General features: G+C 39.4%; 1 non-coding gene across 1 annotated transcript; it reads right to left on the minus strand.

The window, feature by feature from the left end:
* Positions 1-8,622: 8,622 nt before the first annotated feature.
* On the minus strand, positions 8,623-8,729 carry LOC141418644 (U6 spliceosomal RNA). Its single transcript, XR_012443311.1, has one exon. It is a non-coding gene; the product is annotated as a U6 spliceosomal RNA (small nuclear RNA).
* Positions 8,730-8,933: the final 204 nt, after the last annotated feature.

An 8,933-nucleotide genomic window follows, 5' to 3' on the forward strand; every position in this document is an offset into this window, starting at 1 on the left:
ATCTAGCCCATTAAATAGAAATAAAAAACAAAAGGAATAAAAAGTTATTAAAATGTGTATGTGTTCTTTGTGAGCACTGAAAATTGTATTTATGTAACAGTTTATTATTCTAGCCACAGGATAAGAAAAGGCCTTAGTTCCAAGATAAAAGAAGAGCTCTTGGTATTGAGACAGGCTAGTAATAGGGAAAGTACCCAAACCAGGTCACAGGGAACGGGTGGCCTTCTCAAAGATTGTCTCACGGGGAATAAATGATCTAGGTCCACCCAGAACTGCCTACAAACGCCCCTTTTGAAATAACATTTTCATCTGGACCCAAACTGGGGCATGCACACAAGGGCCCCTAATTATAGAATTCAGAAGTGCAGTCAATCAATCTGTCAGTCACCAAAAGCCACTCCTAAGTACCACTCAAATCTCCTCCCCTTGCTCACCCCTTGTAGTATATAAATGTCCATCCAAACTAAGGCACCAGTGCTCCTAAGCTACACATGCTGCTCTTCAGCTATCTTGCTTAGAGCCCACTTCTCACTTCTTCCTTAGGAAGTGTACTTCCTGCTGTCACTTACTCATTCTCACTTGCCATAAAACTCGACTGCTACTTTGCATTCTGTGTGTCTCCATTCAGTTCTTTGTTCTGGATACCAAGAACCTGAGATCGTCTCAAGGAGGATCTTCTGAGACTACCCACCAGTAACAATATGAGTCAGTTCTTTCAGTTGTAATTCACCGTGTAAAAATGAAAAAAAAAAGGGTTGGCCCCTTCCCTGCTCTCTCTGTCTTGCCCTCTATTGCCCTTCCACCTTCCACCAGAGGATGACCCAACAAGAAGGCCTGCACCAAATGCCAGGAGTTTGATACTGGAATTCCTAGCCTCCAGGACTGTGAGAAATGAACTTCTTTTCATTATAAATTACCCAGTCTAAGTAGGAAGCCCTGAGTTCAAACCCCAGTCCCAACAAAATAAATAAATAAGTTAATAACCCAGTCTATGGTTTGCTACTATAGGAACACAAAATGAGTAAGACAGTTTTCACATATTGTTTACATGAAAGGAAAAAATAGAGTTGCATTCCACTAAAATAATGATAATAGATATATTTTTATCTCCTTTTTTATTTTTACTACCCACATTTTAAAGGTTTAATTTTGTGACATATGACAATGTTACAGATCATAAAGATATACTATGTTAGCTAAAAGGATAATTTTCAGGCTTAACTAATTTTAAGACCTTAGACAAAAGATTAAGTTAATTAATAAGTAATCTTTGAGCTGTAGAAGTAACTCAACTCAGTAGTAGAATTCTTATCTAGCATGTACAAGGCCATGAGTTCATTCCCTGGCACTGCAAAAACAACAACAACAACAACAAAAACTCTGAATAAGCTTTGTGTTAGTCAGATTTTTGTTGCTGGGACAAATAACTAAGAAAAACAAAAGGAGGAAAGATTTATTTTGGGTGGGTCATGCCTGTAATCTTAGCTACTTAGGAAGCTGAGATCAGGATCATGGTTTGAAGCCAGTCTGGGCAAATAAATTGCAAGACCCCATCTCCAAAATAATCAGAGCAAAATGGACTAGAGGTGTGGCTCAAGCAGTACAGCACCTGCTTTCCAAGCACAGAGTGCTGAGTTCAAAATCCCAGTCCCATACACATACATACACATAGAGACAGACAGACACACACATACAGAGATTTTGCTGGGTGCCAGTTGCTCATACCGATAATCCTAGCTATTCAAGAGACAGAGAGTAGGAGGATTGCAGTTTGAGGCCAGCCCAGGCAAAATAGTTCATGAGACCCTATCTCAAAAATACCCAACACAAAATAGGGCTGGGAGAGTGGCTCAGGTGGTAGAGTACCTGTCTAGCAATTGTGGGGCCCTGAGTTCAAACTCCAGTACCACCACCACCAAAAAAAAGTTTTTAAGAGGTTTCAGTCCATGATCATGTGGCTCCATTGCTGTGGGCTAGAGGAAAGGCCCGAGCAGGGAGTATGTGGTACAGCAAAGCAGCTGACCTCATGGTGGCCAGGAAGCAGAGAGTAAAAGAGGAAGGGGCAGGAGAAAGGACAAGAAACAAATTTCCGGGATATGCTTCCTGTGCATTACTTCTGTCAACTAGGTCCCACTTTCTACTTTTCACTACCTGACAATAATGCTATCATACTATGAATCCATCAGAGCCCTCAGGATCCAATCACTTCCCCCAAACTTATCAGCTTGCAATCAAGCTCCTAGTGCTTGAGCCTGGGGTGGGGGTACACCTCATAGTCAAGCCATAACAGAACTATAAGGAGGTCTTCTGTTAGGAAATAGAATCAAAATCAAAAATCTCCCAACAAAGAAAAGTCCTGAATCTAATGGCATCATTAGTGAATTCTAACCAAAAATATTTAAAGAATTAAGACCAAACTTTCTTAAACTTTTCCACAGAACGTAAGAGGAAGGGGACTGGGGATATAGCTCAGTGATAGAGCACATATCTAGCATGTATGAAGTCACGCTGGGTTTGATCTCCAGCACTCCAAAACAAACAAACAAAACACCCAAACATTTAAGAGGTGGAATAGCCGGGGATGTTGTGACATGACTGTAATTCCAGTATTAAGGAGGTAAAGACAGGAGAATTGTTAAGTTCAAGGCCAGCCTGGGCTACAAAGCAAGACACTATCTCAAAATAGAGAAAAGAAAAAAAAAAAACAGGAAGAAAGGAAAGAGAAAGGAGGGAGGGAGGAACGAAGGAAGGAAACCACAGACCAATATCCCTTATGAACATCTATACAAAAATCCTCAACAAAATATTAGCAAACAAAGGCTGGGCATGATATTCACATCTGTACAGAATCCCAGCTGTGTGGAAGCAGAGATTGAGAGGATCACTGTTTGGGGCCAGCCTACGCAAAAAGTTAGTGAGACCCGATCTCAACCAATAAGCTGAACATGGTAGCAAGCACCTGTGGTTCCAGCTATGCAGGAGGTGTATGTAGAAGGATTGAGGTCTGAGGCAGGCCCCATGCAAAAACATGAGACCCTATCTGAAAAATTACTAAAGCAAAAAAGAAGGACTGGAGTGTGGCTCAAGGGATACTGTACCCCCCAAACAAGTATGAGACCCTGAGTTCAAATTCCAGTACCATCAAAAAAAAAAAAATCAGCTGGGTACCAGTGGCTCACGCTTGTAATCCTAGCTACTTGGGAGGCTGAGATCAGGGGGATCAAGGTTCAAGGCCAGATCCAGCAAGTAGACCCTGTCTTCAAAATAACCAGAGCAAAATGCACTGGAGGTGTGGCTCAAGCGGTAGAGTGCCTGCTTTGCAAGCATAAAGCCTTGAGTTCAAACCCCAGTTTCACCAAAAAAAAAAAAAAAAAATCAGCAAACAAATTTAACAACGTATTATACCATGGCCATTCAGAATTTACTCATGGACTGCAAGGATGTTTCCATATAGATCAGTGTAGTATACCATATTAACAGACTAAAGGAGGAAAAAGTCATCTCAATTAATGCAGAAAATCACCTGACAAAATTCAACACCTTTTCATCATAAAAACACTCAACAAACTAGGAAAACATCTCAACATAACAAAAGTCATATAGGAGAAACCCACAGCAAACATCATATTGTTTCACCAAAAAAGACTGAAAATTGTCCCTTTAGAATCAAGGACAAGACCAGGATTCTTGCTCTCACCTTTTCTACTCAAAATAGTACTAGAATTTGTAACTAGAGCAATTACACAATCAAAGAAATAAAAGGCATCCAAATTGGAAAAAAAATTATCTCTGCAAGTAGATGATAAGATCTTACATATAAAAATCTCTAAAGATTCTACAAAAACCTATTAGAACCATTTAATTTAATGCTGAATCAATTTATTCAGCCAAATAGCAGGATACAAAGTCTACTGGCAAATACAGTTCCATTTCTATATACCAATGATGGAAGATCCTAAAAACGCAATTACAAGAACAGTGCCACTTGGAATAGCATTAAAAAGAATATAACAATTGGAATAAATTTAACCAAAGAGGTGAAAGACTTGCACACTGAAAACTGCAAAAAGTTCAATACACAAGTAAAAAGAAACACATCCCATGTTCATAGATCAGAAGACTTAGTATTCTTAGTATGTCACCTACTACTCATACTAGTTCACAGATCTAATGCAAGCACTGTTAATATGCCAACGGTAGCTTTCACAGAAATAAAAAAAAATCTAGGGTGAGGATATAGCTCAGTGGTAGATCTCTTGCCTAGCTTGCATGAGGCTTTGGGTTTGAGCTCCAACACTGAGAAAAATCCTAAAATTTATATTGAGTTTCAAAGGACCCCAAAGGGCTAGAGGTGAAGATCAGTGGTAAGGCGCTTGCCTAGCATGCACAAGGCCCCGTGTTCAATGCCCAGCACCTCAAAAACAACAATATATATAGTAAACTCCTAAAATTTAATGATGAAAAATGAAAGATTAAAAAATGGGCACAGGACTCAACTAGACATTTCTCCAGAGATGCAGAAATGCATCAGTAAACACATGAAAGGATGCAATTCAGGGTGCTGGTGGCTCACGTCTGTAATCCCAGCTACTCAGGAGGCAGAGATCAAGAGGATAGAGGTTTGAAGCCAGCCCAGGGCATACAGTTCCATGAGACCCTATCTAGAAAATACCCATCAGAAAAAAAGGGCTGGTGGAGTGACTCAAGGTGTAGGCCCTGAGTTCAAGCCCCAATACCACAAAAAAAACAAAACAAAACAAAAAAAAGGAAAATGATGAATGAATGTTGACAAGGATGTGGAGAAACTGGAACCCTCATGCTTTGTTGGAGGGAATATAAAATGGTGTAGGTACTATGGAAAACAGTATGGTGGTTCCTAAAAACATCCAAAGTAGATGGATTTCAGATGACTCAGCAATTCCACTTCTAACTATACACCAAAAAAGCATCAAAAGCAGGTCTTGAAGAGAGATGTGTGCCCCCTTCATAGTTCATTATTCACAAAGCCAAATGGTGGAAGCAATGCAGTGTCCCTGGATGGGTGAATGGATGAACAAAATGTAGTATATGTGTATGATGGAACATTACTCAGCTTCAAAGAGGAAGAAAATTCAGAAACATGCTACAACATGGATGGACCTTGAAGTCATAATGGTAAGTAAGTCAGTCACAGAAAGACAAAAACTATAATTTCACTTATATGAGGTATCTAGAGTAGTCACATACCCAGAGACAGAAAGTAAAATGGCCATGCTAAGGAAGAGGACATGGGGAGTTGTTTAATGGTCATAGAATTTCAGTTCTGCAAGATGTAAATGCTCTGAGATTGGGTGCACCACAAGATCAATGTACTTAATGCTACTGAACTGGGATACATAAAAATGGCTAAGAAGGCTGGGCAAGGTGATTCATACCTGTAATCCTAGCTACTCAGGAGGCAGAGATTGAGTGGATCATGGTTTGAGGCCAGCCCAGGCAAAAGTTTGTGAGACCCTATCTTGAGCCCATCTCAACCCATGAAAATTGGGTATCGTGGTGCTCATCCCAGGGACTCAGTAGTAGTAAATAGGAGAATTGTGGTTCTGGATGGCCTTGGCATAAACTTGAGACCCTGTTTGAAGCAAAAAGAACTAGGGAATGTCTCAAGTGGAAGAGTGCCTGCCTAACAAGTAAAACCCCCTGAGTTTAAATCCCAGTACCATCAAAAAAAGGACTAAGATGCTTGCAGGATGTTGGTGAAGGCAGAGATGAGGAGGATAGCAGTTTGAAGCCAGCCCTGGGCAAATAGTTCTCAAGAAAAAACCCATCACGATAAAAGGGCCGATGAGTGACTCAAGTGGTAATAGCACCTGTCTAGCAAGGGGACCTGAGTTCAAACCCCAGTGCCACCAAGAAAAAAAAAATGACTAAGATGGTAAGTTTTATGTTATGTATTTTACCATGTTTTAAAAAGTCCTTAGAAAGAAGGAAAACAAAACTATTTCCAAGCAGACTAGATTATTTCTACACACACACAGTGCTGGAAATCTAACCTGGGGTCTTGCACATGCTAGACAAGTGCTCTTACCACTGGATTGATTTTCCAGTGCGGGGTTCAAACCCAGTGAAACTCGGATTTATTCTAAAAAGTTTCTCCTAGAAATTAAATTATCCCAGGTATTAAATTAATTGCCCTTATCCTGAGCTGCAAGCTGACGAGAAAAAAAAAAAAAAACTGATGCTTATCCAAAACTTCAAAATGCTGTAGAAACAGAGATTCTCTGACATCTGTAGGAATTTCTATAAAATGGACCCCAAATTAAAATGTTTAATGGCTCAAGTAGTAGAATACTTGCCTAGAAAGGGCAAGGGCCTGAGTTCACTCCTCAGTACCCCATAGAAAGGGAAAAAAAAAAGAAAAAAATGTTTAATGCTTTGCTCCAATGTAAGGATGTAGAGATTATCAAAGTGGAGTTGAGCAAAAATGCTTTATCCACCACAGCAGAGTTAAATTTACAACAATATTGAGCCAACTTTAGTGAAGATAATTTTAAGGATATTTCTGAGAATTGTTCCAGTGCCCAACTTAAGAATGACTTAATCCTGGCAAGACTATAAAGCTAGCATACAGACAGAGAACAAGCTTGAGGACCTATGAACATTTCCAGATGAAGTTTGGCCAGAATCTGGTATTGTTGCTTATTCTTGATGTGAACTGGAAAGCTATATATGTAATGGTAGAGAAAAAGTATTTGAGTTTTTAAATTAATAACATGCAGGTGTATCAAAATTTATCTCTACAGTAATGGACACATACTTCACTGGTACTATTTTTTATTAACATCATCTGCCTTTATTTTCTTGTCTTTGTCTGTCTCGCTCTTTTTTTTTTTTTGCTTTTGGTGGCACTGGGGTTTGAACTCAGGACCTCACCCTTGAGAGGCAGGCACTCTAATGCTTGAGCCACTCTGCCAGTCCTCATTGGTACTATTATTTATAAAATATGTCTGTATAAGTTTACCTTTTACTTGGAAAACATACTGTCCATATTATTCACAGTCTTCTGGAAAAATAAAGGAAACTAAAGAAATTTATTGAAATGTAATTATCAAAGCTCTCAGAAGCCCAACATTTTGCATTGGCCTTGATCCATAAGATATCTCCTCTGAGTTGGTAAGACTTCCCCATGCATTTGGGAATGTCCTCCAATCCTAGATGAGCCCTATTATAAAGTATGACCCATTATTGCTGAGAACTCACATAAAACCTCCAGACTGATCACAAATAAGTACAGTAACATTACCAAAACGCCCACCTAAGCAGCATCGTGAGGTCTTCTGGGAAATAATTAGGAAAGATTTGCCCTTGAGCCACTAGGAAAGGTACTGTAACATACAGTGGACAATAAGAAAACCCCATGTGTTGATCCTTGGTTTTATGTTCTCCAACAGAGAAGACATACATAACCTCTCCTACTGGAGAACCAGAACAAGATTAACTAACTGGTTCTTCTTCAGAACACTTCCCATATCCTCATTCTACTACTCCCACACACACACACTTTTTTTGTTTTAGAGAGAGGCTCACTATGTAGCCCACACTGCCCTTAAATGCATGCTCCTTCCCTCTCAAGTGTAATCTCCAATGCTGGGATTATAAATATGCACCACCACACTGGGCTCCTAGTATTATCTTCAATGTCCTCTTTAACTAAGGTTTTCCTAATATGATTTTCCTTATCTTCAACCTGCTTCTTTTCACACCTCATGGGCTTCTTTTGCTATTCAAAACAACAACAAAAATATACAGTATTTTTCAGATCTTAGCTCCTTAGCTCCTCTGAATTTAGGAATCCTGAATCTGCTGCCCCTCTCAAGGAATTTATGTAAACTATTTAGTCTTGCTCCTTTCCTCCCATCTTTCTTTTTAAATTTTTTAATAAATTTTTTATTAGGATATATTATGGGGAGGAATTCATAGTGATAATTCCAATTAGACTTATATTGTACATTATTTACATTGCTTCCATTGTCTCTCCCCCTCATCCTCCTCCCCACACCACCTCAAACAACTGCAAGAGGTTTCTTAGTTCTGTTTCATATAGGTATATGAAGTCCATCAACCATTACTCTCCTTCATTCCCCTTCTCCCTCCCACACGTGCCCCCCTCCACATACACACTGTATCCATTTTACAGTCCTATTTTTCATTATTAATATTTAAGTTGATGTTCAAAGGAGTTTCTCAATGTATGCCCACTATGGGTGTACTTTACTTTGGTCCGTTCATTCCTTTCCATTACTCTCCCTTATCACTTTACCTCCCACCCCTCATTTTTCAACAGCTTTCAATACACATCCTTATATCCTCTGCCTTCACATCTTATGGTATGTGATATTACTGATGCTCTATCGTTCTCTTTTCCTTTCCTTCTTTCACTGAGTTCCATAGAGTAGTTCCACTGTTACAGTCATGTTCTACATCTGAGTTTGTGTATGATCATGCTTGTTTTTGTGTATATGTTTATCTTTGGATCTGTCTTCCACATATGAGAAAACACATGTGGCCTTTGTGTTTCTGAGCCTGGCTTACTTCACTTAACATGATGTCCTCCATTTACCTTCAAACCACATGTCATTATTCAAAAATATGTAACAGTTCATGAATTTGTGTGTCATCCTTGTTCAGGGACCATGCTAATCTTCTCTGTATCATTCCAATTTTAGTGTATGTGCTCCCAAAGCAAGCACTCCTCCCATCTTTCTAGTAGGAATTATTCAGATACCCAGTCCCAAAGTTATCCTTGCTTCCTAACCTGGCACAAGCATCAGTCCTATCTATGGTAAGTCATCTTCAGCCCCATCTTACTGAGTTGCCTCACAGTTCCTCATATTGTGCATTCTCCCTCCTTGTAATGAGTCCTACGCTTGATCCTGTTCAACTTGAGGTGTATA

This window comes from Castor canadensis, chromosome 17 (genome assembly GCF_047511655.1).
Source record: "Castor canadensis chromosome 17, mCasCan1.hap1v2, whole genome shotgun sequence".
NCBI lineage: Eukaryota > Metazoa > Chordata > Mammalia > Rodentia > Castoridae > Castor > Castor canadensis.